Source organism: Canis lupus, chromosome 24, assembly GCF_011100685.1.
Source record: "Canis lupus familiaris isolate Mischka breed German Shepherd chromosome 24, alternate assembly UU_Cfam_GSD_1.0, whole genome shotgun sequence".
Classification (NCBI taxonomy): domain Eukaryota; kingdom Metazoa; phylum Chordata; class Mammalia; order Carnivora; family Canidae; genus Canis; species Canis lupus.
In genome coordinates this window covers 947,943-973,911 of record NC_049245.1, presented here as the reverse complement: position 1 = coordinate 973,911, position 25,969 = coordinate 947,943, and the positions used below count along the sequence as shown (strand labels likewise).

At 40.0% G+C, this 25,969-nt stretch overlaps 1 long non-coding RNA gene across 7 annotated transcripts in view; it reads left to right on the top strand.

Moving 5' to 3' along the window:
• Positions 1–25,969, top strand: part of LOC111092132 — a 49,370-nt gene that overhangs the window by 4,537 nt on the left and 18,864 nt on the right. For all 7 annotated transcript variants that reach the window (XR_005377446.1, XR_005377447.1, XR_005377450.1 and 4 more), the window contains exon 2: positions 24,634–24,720. This is a non-coding gene — a long non-coding RNA (uncharacterized LOC111092132). The remainder of the gene's footprint in view (positions 1–24,633; positions 24,721–25,969) is intronic.

Below are 25,969 nucleotides of genomic sequence, written 5' to 3'. Positions count from 1 at the left end.
TGCATGATTCCAGGTGCTAAGGACATTGAGATAGTGAAGAAAAATGATTGACTACTAATTGTTGTTGGTGAAAAAAGTTCCAGGCCCCTTGGATGGAAATTGCTGTTGGAAGCATGTGAGAATGGGGGGATGACACTGTTCAATATGATGGGCACTATTCACTTATGATCATTTAAACTTAAACTCATTAAAATTAAAGTTTAAAATTCATTTCCTTAGTCTCACTAGCCACATGTCAAGTGCACAATGGTCTAATGTCCACCAGATTGGACAGTACGAAGAGAGAACATTTGATCATTAGCAAAATTTCTATTAGATGGTGCTGGTCTACACAGATAACGTCACCTCAAGGAAGCCATTGGTGGGGGCACATGAGTGGCCCCTTCTTAGATTCAAAGGGTAGTGTTTCACAGCAACTGTTTCCAAGGTAATGGTTTTCAAAACCACAGTCAGAATCTAGAAGGGAAAGGAAATATTAAGACGAGTGTTCTCTTCATTATTAGTACTTGACTAATAAATACATCAATATTATTTTTAACCTTGGTTTTAATTATAATCATTTCGATATTAGGAAATTATTTATATTTATAAAGGTAAATTTATAAGCCACAACAATTCTAAAATGCAGACATAAAAATTAAGTGTCTGTGGCTATTCAGCAATATATTAATCTAAGCATGGAAAATAAATGCCTGATAAGCAAATGTTTTTCAACAAACAGCACTATGGCACTATGGCAGAGCAAATATTCTACTAAATTTTGGCTCTCATGCAGGCTTTATTTCAGAAGCAAGGAAAAAAAAAATGATAGTCCTTTATTGGCTCATTGTTTTATAAAAGAAAATATGTTACATCTACAAAAAACCCATAGCTGATATTATACTTATGGGTGAAAGACTGGAAGCCTTTCCCCTAAGATCAGAAGTAAGACAAAGATATCCCCTCTTGCCACTGCTATTCAAGTGTTCTGGAGATTCTCACTAGAACAGTTAAGCTTGGAAATGAAATGAAAGACATCCAGATTAGAAAAAAAAAAAAGAAAGAAATGAAATTATCTGTATTCATTAATGACATTATCTTGTCTGTACATGGAAAATCCTAAGGGGGGCAGCCCTGGTGGCCCAGCGGTTTAGTGCCACCTTCAGCCCGGGGTGTGATCCTAGAGACACGGGATTGAGTTCCACGTCAGGCTCCTTGCATGGAGCCTGCTTCTCCCTCTGCCTGTGTCTCTGCCTCTCTCTCTCTCTCTCTGTGTCTGTCAGGAATAAATAAATAAAATATTTAACAAAAAAAAAAAAAAAAAAAGAAAATCCTAAGGAAAATATTTAAAAACTCTAAGAACTAATAAATTTGTTTAGCAATTGCAGGATACAACATCAATATACAAAAATCAATTGTATTCTCAAACAGTAACAATGCACAAACTGAAAATGAAGTCAAGAAGGCAATTCTATTTACAATAGTATCAAAAAGAATAAAAAAATACTTAGGGAATAAATTTAACAAGAGAAGTATAAAATGTATACAGTTGACCCTAGCTAGAACAATGCAAGGTCAAGGGGTGCTACATCTTGATTCCCCCCACCCCCACACCACCCCCCCACCCCCGCAGTCAAAAATTTGCATATAGCTTTTGACTGCCCAAAGCTTTACTGCTAATGGCCTACTGTCAACTATAAGTCTTACCAATAACATAAATAGTCATTAGCACATATTTTGTATGTTACCTGTATTATATGCTGAATTCTTACAATAAAGTAAGCTGGAGAAAAAAAGTTATTAAGAAAATCATAAGGAAAATACATTTACAGTCCTATACTGTATTTATCACAAACACACACACAAAATCCTCATATAGGTGGGCCTGTGTAGTTCAAACCTTGATTGTTTCAGGGGTCTGTTGTACTCTAGGAACTACAAAGCAATGTTGAAAAAAACTATTTAGACCTAAATAAATGAAAAGCCATCCTATATTTATGGATCAGAAGACTTAACATGGTTTAAGACAGATGTCAATGCTCCCAAAAGGGATCTACAATTCAGTGCAATCCCTATAAAAACCTCTGCCAATTTCTTTGCAGAGATTTTCACGCTGATCTTAAAATTCACTTAGAAATTCAAGGGATTCTAAATAGCTCAAACAATCTTGGAAAGAGAAACAAAACAGAAGGACTCACTTCCTGACTTCAAAATTTACTACAAAACTACAATGGATACACATAAAATGAAGAGTCCAAAAAGAACCCTCATATTTATGATCAGTTCATTTCCACTGAGTACCAACAAAATTACATGGGAGAAAGAACAGTCTCTTTATTAACAAATGGTTAATACAGATCTCCATATTAACAAATGGTGATGGGATAACTGGATATCCGCATGAGATACGGTCAGACCCCTACTTCACGTCATATACAAAAATTAACTCAAAGTTGATAAAAGATCTAAATGTAAGAACTAAAACTAGAGAAGTCTTAGTAGAAAACAGGTGTAAATCGTCATGGCCTTAGATTAGTGAATGATTCTTAAATATAACACTAAAAGCACAAGCAACAAAAGAAAATAAATTGCATATTATCAAAATTAAAAATGTTTGTGCTTCAAAGTGAAAAGACACCAAATGGGAGAATGGGAAAAATATTTGCATGATAAAGGACTCATCTCCAGAACATATAAAGAACTACTATGAGTCAACACTAAAAAGGAAACTAACTCAATTAAAATATAGGCAAAGACCTGAATGACCATTAATGGCCAATAAGTACATGAAAACATGCTCAACACCATTAGCCATCAGGGAAATGCAAATCAGAACCACAGTGAGATGCCATTTCACTGCCACTGGAGCAGCTAGAATCAAAAAGACAGGATATAACAAATGTTGACAAGGATGTAGAAAAATTGGGATCCTCATACCTGCTGGGGGAAATGTAGAGTGGTACAGCCACTTTGGAAAGCAACTTGGTAGTTCCGCAAAATATTAAACGTACAGTTACCATATGATCTAATAATCCTACTCCTAGGTATCAACCAAAGAAGAAATAGAACATGTCCACACAAAATCCAGTACACAAATGTTCGTAAGAGCATTATCCATTAGTTAAATGGTAGAAAGAACCCAGATGTCCCATCAGCTGGTGAATGAATGAATAAAATGCAGACTATCCATAGCATGGAATGTTATTCAGCAACAGAAAGACATGCCATACTGATTCATGCCAGCACATAGGCAAATCTTGAAAACATTACGCTATGTGAAAGGAGCTCATCACAAAAGGCCACATACTGTGTGATTCCATTTCCAGGAAATGTGCAGAATTGACAAATCTAGAGACACCAAAAGTAGATAACTGGTTGCCTAGAGATTGGGAGTGGGTGGGTGGGAAATTGGGGTATGCTAATGGGTATAGGTCTCTTTTGGGGTGATGAAAGTGTTCTAAAATTGATTTGGTGATAGTTGAACAACTCAGTAAATATACTAAAAGCCTTTGTACACTTTAAGTAAGTGAATCCTGTGTCATGTGGATTACACCATCAATCAAGGTATTAAGAAAATAAGAAATTATGCCACACCGCCATTTCATCAAGCATGGGAGCACCCAATGCACCTCTGAGCCTTTTCCCATCACCAAAGCTTTTATCATTTGAGGCGACAGATGGTACCAATAACTGCCAAGATTTTAAACAAAGCTGTGCCTCTATCATCTTGATGCATCTCCCCATAAGCCAAATGCAGCTCACAGGTAACTGGTGATCTGCTTAGAGTTGGTGGTCCAGTGTGGCCCACATTGGGACTAGAGAGGATTTTATGTTGTGGATCCCTGGGTCATCACATTGGTCTTCTCACTCAAGTGTCCGGATGTGCCCCCTCCTCTCAAGAAGTATTTTTTAAGCAAAGAGGAAAATAGCAAGACATACCAGAGGCCGGGCATGCTGGACAATATCCCCTTCGACAACATTGATCTGGTTGTGTGTCGTTATCTCTACTCTGGTCACAGATGGCGAGTAAAAGGTGAGTGGGCCTCTGTGCTATGGATCATCCTGCAGTTTAGCATTGAAGTCTGTGGACCCCTTCTCAGGATAACATTTTACATAAATGCATGTGATAAAATACACAGAATTATGAAGGGTACCAATCATTTTGAAATATAGTCAGAAGAATATCAAAAAGAAGCAATATGTGATATCAAATATAAATATTTCTTTATAGGTATTTAAAAATCACAAGACCTGGTGGTGTGTCACTTAAATACCATAATCTCAAAGTGATGATCCATGCAAACAAGCTGTTGAGAGATCTGTAATAACCACAGTGTGGTGTGAAGTATCTGTGATTTCAGTGCTGATATTTCTTTTTCAATAATGGTAGGATATGCTAAGTTCCAGGTAGAGATTAGTGAAAATAAGGATGTAATTTTTTTCCCTTTAAGTTCATGGAACCCCTGAATTAAAAACTGAATTTGGTTAATAATATACCACCTATTTTTTTGAAGTTTCATGTATTCAGAATGTATTTTGTGTCACTCTTAGCTCACTATTTTTGAAGCATTTAGTATAAGTGTCATCATTAAAAGAATACAGAGCTATCTCCATTAGTCAGATAAAAGCCTCTAGAACAATGTTTGGTCAAGGTGTATTTATGCTATTTTAGACTCTCCCTTTATTTTTTACATAGTATCTATTCATAGCAGATTTTGCTTTTATTGAAAACACAATACATAGTTGAAAGGAATGCACTGTCCTTGAAGACACTCCTCATGGGAGAGCTAAGAAATCCAAAAGCATTATTTGAAAAACGTCAAATATGCTTCGACGTCTGGCAAACATTTCCTGTGGGATAAGTTCTTGTCTCAACTGCATTCAGGATGAGGGCTTAAAAGTGAAATATGTGTAGAGAACATACCTTACTTAGGAAAATAAAAAAAAGAGGACATATTTTCATTAATGCTATGTGACAAAATTGTATTTTAATATGTACTTTAGATGTATCCCATGTAAGAAATCCAGCAACAAAAACACTTATCTGTCATAAAACTAACTGTATGTAATCTTTTCTGAGAATTAGAAACCTGAATATTTTGTTAGCCTACAAAGTATAGCTAATGAATTTTAATTCATACATCCAATGAATAGAAAGCTGTGGAAATAGATGATCTATGTGATTTAGAAAAACAAATAAATATCATTTAATATATAGCTTATATATGTGTATATTAATAAAATTATCTGTTGAAACATAACAAATGATTTTCACTTTCCTCTATATTTTCTACAGCAAACATGTATTTCATAACTAAGGAGTTCCGATTCTTCATAAAGAAAGTAAAATTATTTTTTTGGCAATTGAAAGCTAGTGACTTTCAAAGTAATTTGGTTAATAACGTACCACCTATTTTTTTGAAGTTTCATGTAAAATAGAATGTATTTTGAGTCACTGTTAGCTCACTGCTTTTGAAGCATTTAATGAAAGTGTCTTCATCAGCATCATGGGAGAACCATCCTTGTGGACTTAAGAAGAACCTGGGTTTCTGCACCCCAGACCTCAGTGCACATGCTTCCCCAGACACATTTCACAAGTAAACAGATTGTATCACGGGGATTCAACAAGACCACGTGGTAGGGCCCTGTCCCAACTCAACTGCAATATAATTGCCAACTTTGTATTTATTTGCCACATCTTGAGGCTTTTGGTTTGAATTGTGGAAGGTGAGACGATCAGAGCACCAGGTTAGACCCAGGTATGGGAGGAATTTTGTGGATGCAGGAGGAGGGCAACCTTTCTCTGTAGAAGGCCAGGTAGTAAATGCTTCAGGTTTCTCTGGCCCTTTGGTCTCTATTATATACACAACACCGTGGTTGTTGCATGAGTGAGCCTGGGGGTATCCAGCACAATCTGCTATCTTCCCCAAGTAACTAATCTTCCCCAAGTTCAGTGATGTGAACAATCAATATTTGAACCACCCCTCCCCCATGATCTAGTCAAGTCGTTATTGAATAATATAGACCTGAGTTCTTGCACGGACTCACAGATGCTGGTGCAGGTAAATGGCTTATTTCCAATAACATCTGGTCAGTCAGGGTTTCAGACTAGCTACTACAGAGCTTCAGTGGCTGCAGTCCTGCAGGGTGGTTTGACAACTTTGGGTGATTTGGCTTCATCTTGAATTTGAGAAGGCAAGCCCTCTGGGAGTGAAGGAGTTGTAGAGAACAGCTGTAAGGAGGGAGTTTACTCTGGGGTCAGGGTTGCCAACATTTGAGACCATCACTCAGAAATTCCACTTCTACCCACAGGCCTATGGGTGCTTGAGGCTTCATCAACCTTATAGGAGAGGGGAAAAGAAGTGGCTCCCCACTGAGGAAACTTCATATCCCACTCACCTGCATCTAGAGCTAGCCCACCCATGGAGAGATAGGGGAGCATTCAGTCCACACCCAAATCATTGGGAATACTTTCCAGACTGGGAATCATTCTGGAAGGGACTTTTGGGACATTTAGCTTCCCAGAGTCCTTTAAAGGGCTCTCCAGGAAAGGGGAATCACGGGATCCCTACTTGTCTCATTCCACAGGCAGTAGAGAAGAATGCTTTTCCTTGGAACTGCTTGTCACTTTTATGATCACTTCTGGTGACCAGCTGGCCACTGAAGAATCTCAGAGCCAACAGATGTAAGGGAGAAATCTGGCAGCGTCATTCACGGTGCAAATTTAAAACTCCAGCTGGTTCTATGGCAAGCAGATAAAAGCACACAGCTGAAAATAAAGTAAATTCAGAACTTGAAATACGCCATAGACACTCTGTAACTCTCTATTTTCCCACAGCGTGTGGGCTTTTACTCTTTTTCCTGTGGTCTTGAGCTTGGACATCATTTTCGTATTTTGCTTTGCAATCTCAAAGTAGTTTTTTTTTGTTAGGAATTAAGCAATCTCTGAATCTAAGGAAAATAATGATTGAAAAAATGTATTTGACTTCCTAGTTCTCAAAAAGTGTTTGCTGCCATTTCCACTTACGGCCTTACAGCCTTCCAAGCAATTGGGAACCTCATTCAAATGAGTTAGCCCCCAGGCTCAGCAGAATTGACAAAGGTGTGGACACCATACCCCGAAATATTTGGGCATTTCGGCCTCTAGCAGAGTGGGAGGCAGCTAGGGTTGGAGACAGGGTGGCACTGCTGTGATGCAGGCTGAGGAAGAGGGGGGAATCTGCCTACTAAGGCAGTCCTGCAGCCCTGTCCCTCAACTACACCCCCAGATCAGCCTTCTCACCTAGAAGCCTGTTGGAATACAGCATCTCTGGCTCTGCCGAAAGCCTTCCGAATCAGAATCTGCCTGACAAGATCCTGGGATGATTTTGGTACACATTAAGTCCCGAAGCATTGTTGTGCCCTGGGAGGAGCCAGCCTAGCAACTGAATGGCCTCTGAGATGAGAGGTTCCTTCCCCTGCCCTCCATTAGAATTTCAGTGGTCCTCCTTCGATGTGTGGAAAGGCAAGCCCAGGACCATTAGCATCAGTAGTGTTCTCTCTGTCAATATCATTCATCATCTTGCAACTTTTCAGAAAAGCAGATTCTGGGCTCAGCCCATGCCTTCTGAAACAGAAACTCCAGAGATTTGAGCATGGATCCCTGGGATTGTAATGCACATGCATGAGAACTACTGGCTCACAATTTGTGAGGCATGAATGAAGTGGCCTCCGAGGCTCTGATCATATCCTCACCATCTCCTCTCCTGGGCTTTCTACTCTGGGTCCTGGCTCTGCCAACATTTCCATGGAACCTGGAAACACAGTTCTTGGCTCCAGGGGCATAGTTACCTCAAGTCTTGTTCCAACGAAGTAGTAAGAATATACCTGTAGTCAAGCAAGTCAGCATTCATAGAATTTTGCCACAAACACAGAAGGTACAGCAGGCATCATAGTTATGAAGTTGACAGTCATGCATTGGGATAAAAACAGAAAGAATGAAGGAATCCAAGATGCTAAAAGCATTAAGGAGCATAGCTTCGTCCATGGACTATCAACTGTGGACTTCTTGTTGGGGAAATAAATCAATCCTCTTTTGGTTCCATTGTTATAATTGGATTTCTGTTACATGCAGCCAGTCACATGCCTAGTAGATGTCTCTTGAATAAGTGTAAATATAGCTTCCTGGATTTCCATTTACTGATTAAATTTCTGTAAGCTTCGAGGCCTGCTCTCTATTTTTAGTCAAATATCATCATTTAATAGTATCTTCTATATGTTTATTAGGTTATATCCCTTAAACCAGAGTTCAATAAAAAGGACAGATAGTCAATATTTTAGGTTTTGCAGACCATTTGGTCTCCACCATCATAGAATGAATGAAAGTTCTGTGTCCCTGTAAAACTATTTGTGGACTTTGAATTTTTTTACAGTGTTCTCATGCCATTAAATGTTTCTCTTCTTTTGATTTTTTCCTAACTACAAAAATACATTAAAAAAAAAAACATTTTTAGCTCATGGGCCTTACAAAAACAGGCAGTGAGACAGACTGGGCCTGCAGGTCATGGTTTGCTGATCCCTGCCTTAAACACATTACAGAAGAAAAATCCCAAATGATGCAGATCTTGCTTATAAGAGTTTTCCCTAATTCAAAGAAGATATGCAGACAAAAAGGTAAAAACCCAACAATGAAAGTAACACTTTAGTAAGAGGGGGGCCCCCAGCTGTAATCTTTACCCTATTCTGGATGCATTTATCATTGTTGCACCAATCTGGAGGGTGGAAGAGAGGCCACCGAGTAAGAAGGAAGAGGGAGAAAGGAGAAACATGAGTGTTTAAGAAGGTAGAGGAAGGAAGGACGAACTGAAATGACCAGAGGCTCTGAATTCAAAGAGAGAGAAATACTGTTCCGTTCTTTCAGTCAAGGCCACAAAGCTTCCCGTGGCTCCCAGATGGAATCACAAATCTTGAGCTGGCCTTGCCAAGACTGATCCCCATCGGGCACTTGGGATCCTCCATCATGTGGTTTCCAGTAAGCTGTGAGCCTATCTATGCTTGACATCCTCTGTATTCTGAACTCACCACATCCAAGACAGGAGCAAGCCTTCTTTACCTTTGGTTACTTAACTAGATGTAGGTTCTGCTGCACAGATGCTTCCGTACCATGAATTAGTTCATACGAAGTGGGCGAATGGGAGCCAAAGACACTGTCCTGCATACATGTACTAGTTCAGACACTAATTTTCATGCACTTTTATTAATCACTCTGTCACTACTACATTCTAGAACAAGAGCTATATTTTTAAAAAATTGGAAATATCTCTAATTTGTAGTGAGTAGGTTAATATGTGAGAAAGTATGCTGGTTTCCTATTATTGCTGAAGCCAACTACCACAGATTTGTGGTTTAAAACAACACGCATTTATTTTCTTAATGGTTCTGGAGGTGAAAAGTTCAAAGTCAAGGTGTTGGTAGGGCTGTGTTCCTTCTAGAGAATCCAGGGGAGGACTTTCTAGGTTTTGGAGGTTGCCTGCATTTCCTGTCCCATGGTCCACTTCATTTTCAAAGCCAACAGTGTAGCACCTGCCAGTCTCTCTCACTCTCTGACTCCTATTTTGGTTGTTATATCTCTTTCTGTCTTTCTCCTCCATTCTTTTTAAGGAACTTGTGATTACATTGGGCCCATGGGACTGAAGCTGTAGATTCAAAGATGATAAAAGGTTAATAATAAAACCATGACAAAAAATCACTCTGCACAAATGACACAATTGCCCTAACATTTCTGATCTAAGTCACAGGTCAAATATGTCAAATATAGCACTTGGATTGTATTCTATGAAACCTTCAGGGGCTTATAAATGACATGAGTTAAAAGCACCATCCATCTTTTCCTGACCTAAACTTTGTTTCTTCTTAAAAATGCCATTAAAAAAAAAAAAACTCCATTTCTTTTTAAATTTTATTTTATTTAAATTCAATTTGTCAACATATAGTATAACACCCAGAGTTTCATTCAATTTCCTACATTTCATACTTAAAACTACAAGATTGTCTGCTGATTCCTGTGGTGAATGAATGACATGGATGATGTTATAAATCCTCAAAGAAGATTCTTGGCCAATTGTAATTGCAGCGCCTCACTCGCCACAGCAGAGCATTGGAAATCCACATCTACACATCTTTTCTTTGTCATGTGAATCAGACTTGCCTAGATTTTGCAGCAAAAACTATAAGAACTCCAACTTTGTGTCTCTTGAGCCTTGGTAAGGGCCACCAAACCAGTCTAAATGGTTCACTTTATTTATAATGCCGTATTCCTTTTTTTCCCTAATTTAGTGATGAGCAGGAGATTTTAAAGTAGGAGAAGAAAAACAAATGGAAATAAAAAGATGTGTGAGCTGTTTTCTTCCCAGATTTGGTTTGTCCTAGCTCCTCCAGAAGCCAAAGCTAGATTCAAGAACTAAAGCTTAGATGTCCACTCTCTGAAACACATCACCATGGGTGGTCTGACCCCACACAGTTGTCTGTGGCCCCCACAGTGACCAGGACATTCTTTATTGCTCACTTTCAATTCCCCTCCCCCAGCAATTAATTTTACTTATAAGACAGTCACCTTTCCTAGCCAAACTGTTGAAAGATAGAAACATCATCTTCCAAGAAAGTACAAATCTTAGACCCATAAAAACCTGAGACAGAAAAGGTAAGAGGCTTTGTCAGTTTCTCCTCTAGTTTCAGAGTGGGCACATGCAGTGCTGTTGAACTTGAGCAATGTTTATGGCAAAAAGAAGGGGTCAGAACACCAGTCCTTCATTTATGGAGAGATTTTATTTGCAATCTAATGGGCAGAAAGAAAATTTCTGTTAACAGAAATGTCACCCAGCAGGGTGCCTGGTAATAAAAATGTCACCATCAACTATGTTATTGTAAGAAAATGTGTTTTCTATATTTTGCCACTCCCATTTTTATATCCCTTTAAAAGGAGGTGCAGTATAGCCTTATGCACAAGGGTGGGTTTGCCTGAGAGATGTGCGGGAGGCTTCATTGAGACAGTATTATGAAATGCAGCTTCAAACTAGAAACAACCCAAGAGTTCATCAATTAAATGGATACTCAAATTGTGGTATGCCTATTCAATAGAATTTATTCAGCAGTTAGGGGGCATAAACACACAGTAGCAGGAATGGGTCTCAGAAGCATTGCCTGAAAACAGATTTACACAAGAGAGTAGGTTCTGATTCCATTTTCACAAAATTTTTTAAAACTAATCCATAGAGGGGGAAAAATCAGAGTAGCAGTTGGCTCTAGTGAGAGCCTGGGGTTGGGAGAGTGGTCATAATTGGCCAATAAGGGGGTGATGAAACTTTCTGGGGTCATGTTCCTTACTTTGATAAGGGTATGAGTTACAAGGTCTCTGCATTTGTCAAAACTCGTGGAATGGTACACCTAAACTTTATACATTTAATAACATGTAAATTTTACCTCAAAAGAAAAACTCAACCATAAACTATTATTGGACTCTAGTTAATGGCATGTACCAGAGTGTTTAGGAGGAAGTATACTGATGTCCGCAACTAACTTTGAAATGCACCCCAAATAAGATGCATCAATGGGTGGATAGATGGGTAATCATGTGATAAAACAACTAGAGTACAGTATTAGTGGTGGAATCTAGGTGGATGTAGAGATGCTTGTTGCATGTTTGAGCATTTTCTTTTCTTTTTTAAAGATTTTATTTATTTATCTTTATTTGTCTTCAGGATCAGGCCCTGGACCAAATGCAGTGCTAAACTGCTGAGCCACCCGGGCTGCCCTCTTTTTTGTTTTTTAAAGATTTTATTTATTTATTCATTAGAGACACAGAGAGAAAGGCAGAGACATCGGCAGAGAGAGAAGCAGGCTCCATGCAGGGAGCCCAATATGGGACTTGATCCCCGGACCCAGTATCACGCCATGAGCGAAAGGCACACGCTCAACTGCTGAGCCATATTGGTGCCCCTTTTTGAGCATTTTCTTAACAAAATATCAGAAAAATGGCATTGCTAGGGGAGTATGCCCTCTGTCCACTAGACATTTTTCACTGACTTGTGGGAGACTCACCTTGATCCATTAAAGATGAATGACAATCTTGCTTTGCAATCAGCATTTGCCGTAGGCACTGCTGTGTGAATGTCCATCCATGCAACACTTGCAATAGCAACAACAGGAGGTTTTCTGTGACTTCATCCTTGTCCAAATGGGGAATAGTTAAAGGACAGCCAAGGGAAGAGCTTTGTGAGGGCCAAGGTCCATCTGTCCATCAGGCTGACACCCAACACCATCATCTCTGAGGAGTGCACCAGTTCTGGGGTTCCTTCTAATTGGTTCCCATGTGCTTTTCCATGGCAGTTTCTCTCTTCTCCTTCATGAGCCCTCCTTCCAGTTAATCAGTGCCTTCACTATTTTTTTTAGCATTCCTGAGTGCTACCCGGAAAGTTTCCCCTCTCACCTTCTGCCTCTGCATCCCAACCCTTCCTGCCCTGGGCAGCTGTGTCAGCTGTTCCTCATTGCAACTCTCTTCCATCTCACATTTTGCATGTCTGTGCCTTTCTTACTCCTTCTCAGCACCATACCCACACCACCGACCCCTCCCACCTCTTCATTTCCACCACCCCATCCCTTCCCTTTATCTCATCCATCACCCGTATTTATTTTATTCCTCACTTAATGTTTGTAGGGATATATATATATATATATATATATACATGTATACACACATGTGCATGCACATACACACAGGTGGTACTCATATATTTATTTTGTTTACTTCTCTTCCCTCTATCTGTTCCATGGAGTAGTCATCATGTCTATGTTGTTTACTTTTGGTTAGATGTAGAGCACATGACCAGCACATTTTAGGCTCATGATAAATAGCACTTGTCTGTTCTTCTCAGCCTGTCCTGGCTTTTACCTTTTGAAATACTTGAGCTTAAAAGCCTAGCTCAGGGATCCCTGGGTGGCGCAGCGGTTTAGCGCCTGCCTTTGGCCCAGGGCGTGATCCTGGAGTCCCGGGATCGAATCCCACGTCGGGCCCCCGGTGTATGGAGCCTGCTTCTCCCTCTGCCTATGTCTCTGCCTCTCTCTTTCTCTCTCTCTCTCTCTCTCTGTGTGTGACTATAAAAAAAAAAAGCCTAGCTCAATCTCCAACATTAAAAAATAATAATTCTATTATTTGTGTTGTTCTTCTTGGCACATCTGCTTCTCAACTGATTTGTAAGCTCTCTGAAGGCTACAACCCAATTTTATATCCCTGTTACAATATTTTATACACAGTAGGAAATAGTAAACATCTATGGTGTGATTATTTTCTGTCTAGGAGAAGATTCAAATTTTCTTTTTCTTTGGTTAGTGAAGTATAGCTGACACACAAAACTACATTAGTTTTGGGCGTATAACATAGTGATTTGACAATTCTATGTGTTATGCTATGTTTACCACAAGTGTAGCTCCCATCTGTCACCATACTACATTATTACAATGCCATTGACTATATTACCTGTGCTGTACCTTTCACCCCTGTGATTTTCATTCCATAGCTGGAAGTTTGTATTTCCCACTCCCCTTCACCTATTTTGTCCATCCCCCCCAAGACCCTCCCCTCTGGCAGCCATCACATAGTTCTCTGTATTTATGAGTCTGTGTCTGCTTTTTGTTTGTTTACTTCTTTGTTTTGTTTTTCAGATTTCCCATATGAGTCAAATCATATGGTATTTGTCTTTCTCTGTCAGACTTACTTCATTTAGCATAATACCCTCTAGGTCTATCCATGTTTCTGGAAATGGAAAGATCTCATTGTTTCTTATGGCTGAATAAAATTCCATTGTATGTATATATCACATCTTCTTTATCTATTCATCTATCAGTGGACACTTGAGTTGCTTCCATATCTTGACTGTTATAAACAATGCAGCAATATACATAGGGGTGCATATATCTTTTCGAATTAGTATCTTCATTCTTTTTGGGTAAATATCAAGTAGTAGAATTATTGGATCATATCTAATTCTATTCTAAATTTTTAGAAGAAGCTCCCACAGTGGCTGCACCAGTTTGCACTCCCACCAACAGTACATGATGGTTTAGCTTGAGGCTGTTTTTAATAGTCAATGCCTCATACCACTGCAAAACCTTCTCTGATATTTTTCAGAAATGAAATACATGATGGTCTTAGTAACCTTCAGAATATGGTGTCTACAGGGGCCACAAACATACAGGAAAGACTTTAAAATCTAGAGCTCTAAGGATTTCTGCTTTACTGAATTCTTAGAATATTCCTTGGTCCTCTCACGGCTGTCCCCCAGCAGTCCTTCACTTTGTTGCCGACAAATGAGCAGATGGAAAAAGCAAAACCTGGAGGTGAGCTGCCTGGGGTCTTTACCATGGACAGGTGCAGGGCCAGAGCCAGGCCTGACTTCCTAGCACTGACTCTTAGAGCATGGTACTTGCCCTCTCTGAGCCACAGGTTCCTCTATGGTACAGGGAGGATGAAAACTCAGTGATGTATCTCAGAACCTGTCTGGGAGAAGATGTTTAATGGTTTTCTCAGCTACATTGTACATGTTTATAAATTGCTTACCCTTCTATCTTTTGGTATCCACTTAGCAATTGTGCAAGCCCTCCCAGGGATGAGAAGGGTTGCTGAGGCCGTGGATACTAACAGATATTGGGAGAGTCTCATGGGGATCCAGATGGCAGAGGAAGATGGTGCCAGCAGTGCCCAAACTGAACAATAGGATGAGCAAGGAAGAGGCAGCATGGGAAGTCCCATTCAACCAGAGAAGGACCAGTTAGCCTATTGAGCTCTTGACAGCTGCCTTGGATATGAGATTCCATTTCACTTAGCAACTGGCATAAATTTAAAGAGTCATTGATTGATATGTATCAATCTATAAGACTTACTTTGCAGCCAGTGTCCTGAGATGCACATATGTACACACACACATGCACATGTACACAAACACCCCATGCACCCATCTATCCTTACCTCACCCAGCCCCTTTCCACACATCCTTGCATCTACCCCTCTGTCCTAAACTAGCTTTTAACAGATTTTACTCAGAATAAAATAAACTCTTAAAAAGTCAAACTTTCTCTGCTTTTCTTCTTCTTCTTCTTCTTCTTCTTCTTCTTCTTCTTCTTCTTCTTCCTCCTCCTCTTCTTCTTCTTCTTTTTTTTTTTTTTTGATCTGGAGTGAACAAAGATCATCTTTTTGAATGATACAATTTACACTGTATCTTCCTAGTAAAATAAAGAGAACCTGTCTCCTTGTGCCATTCTTTCATCAACATTTAGGGAGTGACATGGTTTTAATAAGAGCAAGGTTCTGAGGAGTCAAATGGGCTTCAGTTTAAATCTTCTGATGCTCATGACATTGGACAAAATGCTTAAATGCCATCAAGCTTTAATTTCTCCACCTGTAAATCAGACATAATTCATAGCGCCCAGTGCGTAATGAAATAAGACATTTAGCACACAGGATGAGCCCAAGCAATCATTACTACTCTTCGCTCTGTTTTCATGATAGCTATGACCTCTGAGTTTCAGTTTCTTTTCTCTGTCAAAGTGAGGATAAAAGCCACATCCTAGGGTTAGATGACACAATCTGGATGACACAGTCAGGGTTATGCTGAATCCCTGGATCTGGTTCATGGACACCCAGGATGGGCAGTGGAACCAGGAAGACATAGGGAAGTGTCGAGAAAAATCGATGTTGCCGTTTATGCTGTTGTCAGCAACTATACTGCTATTAACATTGCTGCCCAGATCTTGCTGGCCTGGGAATTGTGAAGATCCACAGCCCTAAAAACTTAAAGCTTATGAGGACATATGATCATCTTCAAGAATCTACACATCAAGGCTATACAATACCTGTGACTCAGTCTTCAGTTTTAATTTTAAATTGCTGTGTCAAACCTCATTTATTTGGATGAGATATAGGAACATGTGTTTGTCTTGTTGGGAGAGAAAAGAAAGTGAGTCTGAAGATGTGAAAAGTCTGAACTAGAGGATATTTTACATGGTATTGTGGCAGACCCTCTGTGGCCACCCTCCTTCCCAATCCACAAGACCTACTTTGTAATCCTCCTTCCAGTGCTTGGACTAGAGATGGTCATGTCATCCAATTCTAGCCAACTGAATATAAAAACACTGCTTGGTGAGCAACCTGGAGGGTCCCTTCATAAATGACACACATGGAGGGTCCTTCAAAAATGACAAGCATAGGGTCTGGTTCTGGTAAAAAAACAAAAGTAATAACTCTGGGCAAAATATGAAAAGCAGCCATTTGAAGGCACTGGGGAGTGACCAAAATCAGGCAGAAACCGCAGAGACTTAACTCTTTAAAAAAGGAAATTATTTTGGTGAGATTTATGTTTATTCATGTTTTTTTATTTTTTATTTATTTTTTATTTTTTTTTATTTTTTTTTTATTGGTGTTCAATTTACTAACATACAGAATAACACCCAGTGCCCGTCACCCATTCACTCCCACCCCCCGCCCTCCCTCCCCTTCTACCACCCCTAGTTCGTTTCCCAGAGTTAGCAGTCTTTACGTTCTGTCTCCCTTTCTGATATTTCCCACACATTTCTTCCCCCTTCCCTTATATTCCCTTTCACTATTATTTATATTCCCCAAATGAATGAGAACATATAATGTTTGTCCTTCTCCGGCTGACTTACTTCACTCAGCATAATACCCTCCAGTTCCATCCACGTTGAAGCAAATGGTGGGTATTTGTCATTTCTAATAGCTGAGTAATATTCCATTGTATACATAAACCACATCTTCTTTATCCATTGATCTTTCGTTGGACACCGAGGCTCCTTCCACAGTTTGGCTATCGTGGCCATTGCTGCTAGAAACATCGGGGTGCAGGTGTCCCGGCGTTTCACTGCATCTGTATCTTTGGGGTAAATCCCCAGCAGTGCAATTGCTGGGTCGTAGGGCAGGTCTATTTTTAACTGTTTGAGGAACCTCCACACAGTTTTCCAGAGTGGCTGCACCAGTTCACATTCCCACCAACAGTGTAAGAGGGTTCCCTTTTCTCCACATCCTCTCCAACATTTGTTGTTTCCTGCCTTGTTAATTTTCCCCATTCTCACTGGTGTGAGGTGGTATCTCATTGTGGTTTTGATTTGTATTTCCCTGATGGCAAGTGATGCGGAGCATTTTCTCATGTGCGTGTTGGCCATGTCTATGTCTTCCTCTGTGAGATTTCTGTTCATGTCTTTTGCCCATTTCATGATTGGATTGTTTGTTTCTTTGGTGTTGAGTTTAATAAGTTCTTTATAGATCTTGGAAACTAGCCCTTTATCTGATATGTCATTTGCAAATATCTTCTCCCATTCTGTAGGTTGTCTTTGAGTTTTGTTGACTGTATCTTTTGCTGTGCAAAAGCTTCTTATCTTGATGAAGTCCCAAGAGTTCATTTTTGCTTTTGTTTCTTTTGCCTTCGTGGATGTATCTTGCAAGAAGTTACTATGGCCGAGTTCAAAAAGGGTGTTGCCTGTGTTCTTCTCTAGGATTTTGATGGAATCTTGTCTCACATTTAGATCTTTCATCCATTTTGAGTTTATCTTTGTGTATGGTGAAAGAGAGTGGTCTAGTTTCATTCTTCTGCATGTGGATGTCCAATTTTCCCAGCACCATTTATTGAAGAGACTGTCTTTCTTCCAATGGATAGTCTTTCCTCCTTTATCGAATATTAGTTGCCCATAAAGTTCAGGGTCCACTTCTGGATTCTCTATTCTGTTCCACTGATCTATGTGTCTGTTTTTGTGCCAGTACCACACTGTCTTGATGACCACAGCTTTGTAGTACAACCTGAAATCTGGCATTGTGATGCCCCCAGATATTGTTTTCTTTTTTAAAATTCCCCTGGCTATTCGGGGTCTTTTCTGATTCCACACAAATCTTAAAATAATTTGTTCTAACTCTCTGAAGAAAGTTCATGTTTTTTTAGAACACATACCCAATTCACGGAGTGTGGGATAACTAAAACACTTGCAGGCAGTACTAGTATTACTGGCTGGAAGTGTCAAGGAATGGAGTGCAGGGTTTGCACAGCTGGAAATTAAGATGGTAATCTTAGAAAATAGGAAGCCACAGGGACGAGCCCCCAAATCATCTAAATATAAGCAACACTTAAAGCTTTGACTAATCCCCTGAAATGCATGCATGAAGGAGGATCCAAAAGCCTGGTGGAAATTAAGAGATGGTTGAGAAGGCTGAACATGTATTCCTGCCACTGACCACTACAGGGAAGACAGAGTTTCAAGTTAAAGTCCCAAGTCAGGAAGGCTTGGTAAACACTTGCACTTTTCACTGAAATCCCCCCAAAAGCCATACCTTAGAGGTAAAGATTATGTCCCAGAACTAAGGAATTTACTCTAGGATTAAGGGGGAAAACAGCAAAAGATACATGCCCTAATAAAGCATGAAACCAAGTCTTCACAAATTCTATGTAATCAACCAGGAATTTAACAGCCTAGTAGAACAAACATCAAACTCACAGAATGGTGGAAGATTATACAAACTACAGCCTCCTACATGTGTCAAAGTCCATCTATGATTTAAAACACAGCCGCTGAAACAAACAGGAAAAAAAAATGACCCATAATTTTAAAATAAATAAAACAGTCAATAGAAAAAGGTGTTGAAATGAGTCAAATAGTGTAATTAACAGACAAAGACTTTAAGGAAACTATTAAAATCACAAAGCTAAAGAAAAAGATAGTCACTTGCATAAACAATATCAGTAAAGAAATGGAAACTGTAAAAAAAAAAAGAAGGAAATTCTAGTCCTGATAACTATCTATATCTGAAATGAAAAGTTTATATATGAACTTAAAAGCATATGGGAAATGGTAGGCCAATGAGCTTATGAACCTGAATATAACTCAGTAGAAATTAATTAGTCTGAGGAACAGAAAGATAGTTTCAGAAAGAATAAACAAAGCTTCAGTGGTATATAACTGGAGTCTTAGATGCAGACAAGAAAAAGAATGTAACAACAAAGTATTTGATGAAATATTTCTCAAATTCTCAAAATTTTGTTAAAATTTTAAGGGTGCAAAAATTGTAGTGAGCCCCCAGCACAGAAGTACAGAGAGACCCATAATTATGTTTCTCATAGTTTAAATCAATGAAAAGCAATGATAAGGAGAATATCTTGAAAGTAGCTAGAGAAAAACAAACAGATGTCTTATCAGGAACAATGCAAACCAGAAGACAATGGGATGATATCTTTAAAGTACTAAAACAAACAAACAAAAAAGCCATTATCAACAGAAAATATTATGTCTGGATAAAACATTCTTCAAGGATGAAGGAGAAATAAACACATTTTTAGATAAAAGAAAACTAGGATAATTCAGTGCCAACAGACGTGCTCAATACTGGTGCTAAAGGAAGCTCTCAGGTGACAGGAAATGAAACCCGATAGAAATCTGGGCTTCACAAAAAAGAAACAGAAACACCTAAAATGGTAAATATGTGAATAGGTATAAAAGATGACATTTACTCAATTCCCTCAAAAATAACTGGCTTTTTAAAGCAAAGACTATGGGGTGCCTGGGTGACTCAGCGGTTGAGCATCTGCCTTTGGCTTGGGTCATGATCCTGGGGTCCTGGGATCGAGTTCTGCATCAGGATCCCTACAGGGGGGTGGGAGAGGGAGGGTGCTAAATATTGCAAGTTCACCCAACGTACAAGTAGAACCAGAATAAAATACACAGAACAGGTATCGATTCATTTGCATTCATGTAAGAATTATTTATAATTCATATCTATTTTAGACAAACACATATAAGCATTGAGATAAGGTCCCCAAGGAGGTGAATTATTAGCAAGCTACAGGGCTCAGCTGAAAATCTCTCATGAACCGCATTTCCCCAGTCAACCTTTATTTATTTATTTACTTTTGGTTTGTTTTCTTGTTTGTTCAGCTAATGCGTGAGTTGATTCCAGACCTTGTGACTCTGAATTTTGAAATAACAAGGCCCAAATGAATCATCTTTTCCTATGCTCAGAAAGGATAAATGTCTCGTGTTGAAGACCTTCAATATGCAGCTGAAGTTAAATGACATTTAATTTCAACCACAAACCATGAAATATCAAATTCAGTCTCTCTGAACATTAAAGAAGTGATTCTGGGCATCTGGTCTCTGTGCAATGGAAAAAAACCTCCTAATGGAAGCCTCCACAACTTTACTACTGACACTGGTTTCACATCCAACTGGGATCTGTAGTAACCAAGAGCTTTTCTAAGGTTGTTTTTATTTATGAATTGTAATAATGTGAAAGGTTGTTTCCATAGTAAAAAGCTGCTTCCCTAAAAATGCATGGCCAAAAGCCCAAGGGTAGGGTTTGACTATGACCATCTCGAAGAAGGAAATGTAGTTAGATGATTTGCAGGAGGGTGGTGGGGGAGGAGGTAGTGGTAAAAGAAATAACCTAAAAATGTGAATCTTTAAGTCCAGACTCTGTGTGAGGGAGAGGTGAGTGGGCGTGGAACAGAAAGGGAGCCCTTTTCTTCATGATGTTAGTGAATGTTTTGATGGAGGTCAGCAAAATGAAGGGGATTAGTGATTCCTGTGCTGCCTGGGAGGGAGGTCGAGAGAGGATTTATCACCCAAGGGGTACCTTCTCAAGCTGAGCAGAAGATACAGGCAATGGAGAAAATTCATACACTACAAGGCTAACTTCAGAGTCATTCACTTTTTATTACCTCTGAATTAATGAAGTTCAATTCAATCATGGTTCCCTGTTCCATAAAAAATACAGATCACAACTTGTAAACCTTTATTTTATCTATAACATCACTAAGCAGGACTTTAAAATTAACTTAATGATGGTTTCCATAGGGAAGGGGTGTGAATGGATGAAAGAAGTGAAGGGGATTAAAAGCACACTTACCATGATAAGCACTGAGTAATGTCTAGAATTGGTGAATCACTATATTGTACACCTGAAATGAATATAACACTGTATGTTAACTATACTAGAATTAAAGATTTTTTAAATTTAGTTATTCATAAGAGACACAGAAAGAGAGACAGAGACACAGGCAGAGGCAGAAGTAGACTCCCTGCAGGGAGCCCATTTATTACGTTTTTTATTTTAATTCCCAGTATTCCCAGGGGCACCCAGGTGGCTCAGTGGTTGAGTGTCTGCCTTCCGCTTGGGTTGTGATCCCGGGGCCCTGGGATCGAGTCCCACATCAGGCTCCCTGTGGGGAGCCTGCTTCTCCCTCTGCCTGTATCTCTGCCTCTCTCTGAGTCTCTCATGAAGAACTAAATAAAATCTTAATAAAAATCTTAAATATAAAATCAATTTGATGAGGTATCATTTACATACAGTAAAATGTACCCATTTTACATGTATGGTTTGATGAGTTTTGACATATAAACACTCATGTGACCACCATCCAATCAAGAGAGAATATTTTTCTCCGTGAAAGTCCCTCAAGAACCTCTGCAGTCACTCCTTACCCTCACTCTCATATAATTGTTGATCTACTTTCTCGCACAATAGAATAGTGTTACCCAGTCTAGAATTTCATAGAAATAGAATCATGCGGGGATCCCTGGGTGGCTTTAGCGCCTGCCTTTGGCCCAGGGCGTGATCCTGGAGTCCCAGGATCGAGTCCCACGTCGGGCTCCCGGCATGGAGCCTGCTTTTCTCTCTCTCTCTCTCTCTCTCTCTCTTTCTCTCTCTCTCTCATAAATAAAGGAATAAATCTTTAAAAAAAAGGAAATGGAATCATGCAAAGTGGACTCTTGTGTGTCTGTTTACTTTGCAAAACATACTTTTGAAATTCACCGTGTCATTGTGTATATCAAAAGATTTCTTCTTCTTCCTTCTTTGACGAGGAATAATACTGTACTGTATGGGTAAGCTCAATCTTTATCCATTCACCTGCTGATGAATATCTGGGTAGTTTCCGCACATAAACAGGTCATGTTGATCAAGACATTATAGGGATGACCACCATGGGGACCAATGAAGGTGTGAGTGTGAGATCTTCAGGTGGGATGCAGGTTGCACAATCTCTCTGGAGATGGCAGGCAGCTTTTGAGCAACTCCAACCCTAGTACTTCTGTGTGTGTGTGTGTATGTGTGCATGAGTTGAGGGCAAACATAAATTTAAGTATGTCCATTTGGACATAAGATATTATTAAAGCTATACACTATTGTTTAATGCTCCACCTTTCCTATCTTAAACAGGTTGAGAGGACAACCAGTCTAGCTTGTTGCTGGTTGGCACTGTTTGAATTGTAGCTCTCATTTAATTTAATGGGAAGCAGGGTAACCCATTGGTTAAGACCAACACACAAGATTCCACGCCTATTCTGTCAGCTGACAACTGTGTGACCATGGGCAAATTTGTCAGCTTCTTTATCTGTAAGATAAGAATAGTAATAGTGCCTGTTTCTCAGCCAATAAGTACTACTTCCATATCCAGTAAGTAGTAAAAGTTAAATGAATGGCTTCCCTTCCATGGATTTCATGACGTGTTACATGAAATAACATATCCGTCTGGTCTTTCATTTAAAAAATATTTGCGACTTGGGGCACCTGGGTGGCTCAGTCGGTTAAGCATTTAACTCTTGATTTCGGCTCAGGTCATGATTTCAGGGTCATGGGATCAAACCCTGTGTTGGGTTCCCTGCTCAGCGAGAAGTCTGCTCAAGATTCTTCCTCTCTCTCTGCTATTTGCACTCTCTCTCTCTAAAAATAAATGAATAAAAACTTAAAAAAAAAAACATTTGCTACTCAACTATGTGTAAAGCACTGTGTAAGGCACGATAAAGATATAGTCCCTTCCCTCTAGCTTCTTATAATCCCTTAGGAATACAGAGACATGTAGTCACTGAGCCAGCACTCGAGAAACTAAGTGATAAAGACCGTTAGAGCAATCCAAAAGAGAATCCTTTCCTCAGGGCCCAGCTTCCTCCTGAGGAAATCAGGCCATGATTTAAGGTGAAAGGAAGGAGTATCTCAGCTGGGTTTAAGGACAGGTGAGGATGCTGTCAGTACTCAGTCCTTAGGCTTGTTATCATACGTGGAGTCAAATCCCATTGCCTGTGTCTGTGTCCCTGTACCTGATGGCTTCCCCAGCCCCGCTGCCCCATGTTTGTTTCTCTAGGGGTGCCAGCAATGACTCATCACCATCCCTGGGAACAGTCCCTTACCCATTATGGATGGGAGTTGAGGATAAATACCCTGGTTCCATTGTCCTACAGGTGGAATGACTCTGCTAGGTTTGGCAACATTTCCTGAAGTTTCCATAGTGACTCTATCACTATTCCTTTACTTCCCAGTAATGTACTTGTTTTTGCAATCCTTGTCTCCAGCTGTGCTTCTGGGAGCTTGAGGGGAAGGAGCTTGGTGTTCAGGCAGACATGGTGGTAACAGTCCAGGAGACCTGCAGTGAAGGTCTGGGTATGGGCCATACAGGGTTGGGATGAGTAGATTGTGGGGGGAGCAGCTGATGGTCTCTGGCTGCTGGTAGGGGAGACAGAGGTTACAGATATCAAAGGTACAAACAGGACCACCCTGGGTGGCATAGCCTCACCCTGCCTGCCTGTTATATTGCTCCAATCCCCCTAGCTGGCTATGTATTCAACATTTATTGAGCACCACTGTATGCCAGACCCTGGTCTAGATGCCTAGGGGCATATCCAGACCACTGTCCTTGTGGACCCTGCATATATATAAATATAGACAATAGATAATACATCATAACTGTGAAAGGAAAGTGTACACTATGTTAGAAGTCATCCAGTGCTTTGGAGAAAAGCAAGGCAGAGCAAGCATCCCTGGGAGGCTGGAGAGAACAGTTCCATGACCCACTGTGAGTGGACAGAGAGGTGGAAACGTGGAGGAAGAGTCAGGAGACACAGAAGAGTATCATCTCAAAATTGTTTCCAGAATTAGAAAGTCAACAGAATGGACAAGAGGGCATACCCACAATAGTAAGAAAAGAAAATTACCCCAAACTTAATGAAGTGGAGGCTCTCTAGGTGGGGTCCCCCGGCCAGTGGCAGCAGCAACTTCACCTGGAAAGCTAGCAGAAATGTGAATTCGTGGACTTCATCGCAAACGCAAACCCGCAAACTCGCTGACTCAGAAACTCTGGGCTGAGGCCCAGCTCTCTGGATTTCAGCATGCCCTGAGGGGGCGCCAGGGGATCCCAACACAAGCACGCGCGCGCGCGCGCGCGCACACACACACACACACACACACACACTCAAGTTCATGCTGTGCCAAAACAAAACACCCTCCTGAGATGGGATGTGCTCCCCCAGGGCAGGCAGGGTGAGAAAGACCACATCTCCACCCCCGAAGTGAAACCTCAGAATGTAAAAGGAAATGAGGAAATGAGGAAATGGTAAAAAGTATTCGAGGGGAAGAGCAGAAAAGAAAATAAATTGCCTATGAAGGAAAATAATCATTGGACATCAATCTTCACATCAAGAACAGCCTGCAAGAAAGCCAGGGCTTAAGTGTCTAAAGGGCAACGATCTGCAGGCAGTCCCCAACTTACAATCATTCGATTTAGGTTTGGGACTTTCTGACAGTGTGAAAGTAATACACATTCAGTAGAAACCACACTCTGATTTTTTATCTTTTCCCAGGCTGGTGATATGCAGTACGATTCTCTCTCATGGTGCCTGGTGGGGGCAGCCCCCAGTCAGCCACGTGATCAACAGAGACAACAAATGGTATGCTGACAACAGTTCTGTTTTTCACTTTTAGTACAGTATTCCATAAGTCACATGAGGTAGTTAACACTACGTTATAAAGTAAACTTTGAGTTAGATGATTTGGCCCAACCGTAAGCTGATGTAAATGTTCCAAGTATGTTTACGGGAGGTTAGGCCTTAGCCTAAGCTATGATGTTGGGGGGAAGGGGTAGGTGTATTAAATGCATTTTAACTTACAATATTTTCAATTTATGATGGCCTTTGTGAGATGCAAGCCCACTATAAGTCAAGGAAGATTTGTGTAATACAGAAATCATTAGCCAGGTAAGCCATCATTCAGCAGGGAAAGAAGTATTATTTCCAGTCATGCAAGGATGCAGCAAGTCCTCTACGAGGACCTCCTTGGAAAAAGACAAAAACCAAACAACCAAAACACTTGTATTTTGGTATTTAGCTCCACTCCTGTGAAATCCAAGAGCACTGAGAATTAGGGGTAGGGGAAAGGAGACCATGTAAAATTCATAGTATCTAAATAGGCATTGATCATAAAAATGTATAGAAGTCAAACAGTAAAATCCAGATGCAATCAAGATGAGTGTTAGTGTAGTTTGAGAAGGAGAGAGAAGAAATCATAGATTGCTGCAGTTCTTACTTTTTTTCAGGGAGAGGGATATAATTATGCATTAACATTAGATATTCATGGAGAAGTACAGATGTAAGTATGAGGCAAAAAATTAAGATGATGCATTTGAAGAATACAAGCAGACCTTACAAAGTTCCATACTATTAAGGGAGAAAAGTAGACAAAGAAATGTCAATCAAGTCAATAATTGATAAAAGAGAGAGACAGTGACAGAGACAGCAAGAATAGAAGCACAAGAAAATGTAAGTAGAATATACAAAATAAACCACTGCAAATTTACTAGTAATCTCAGTAACTGTGAATAGGGTAAATCTCCCATTAAAAGACAGACTTTCATTGGTTAAAAGGTGGGGGGGGGGAGATAGATTTCACTATTCGCTTTTTAAATTTAAATTCAATTTGCCAACATACAGTATAACACCCAGTGCTTATCCCATCAAGTGCCCCCCTCAGTGCCTGTCAGTCTCCCCATCTCCCCGCCCACCTCTCCTTCCACTACCCTTTGTTTCCTACAGTCTGGAGTCTCTTATGGTGTTTCTCCTTCTGATGACTTCCCAGTTTTCTCTCCCTTCCCTCTATGATCCTCTGAGCTCTTTCTTATATTCCACATATGAGTGAAACCAT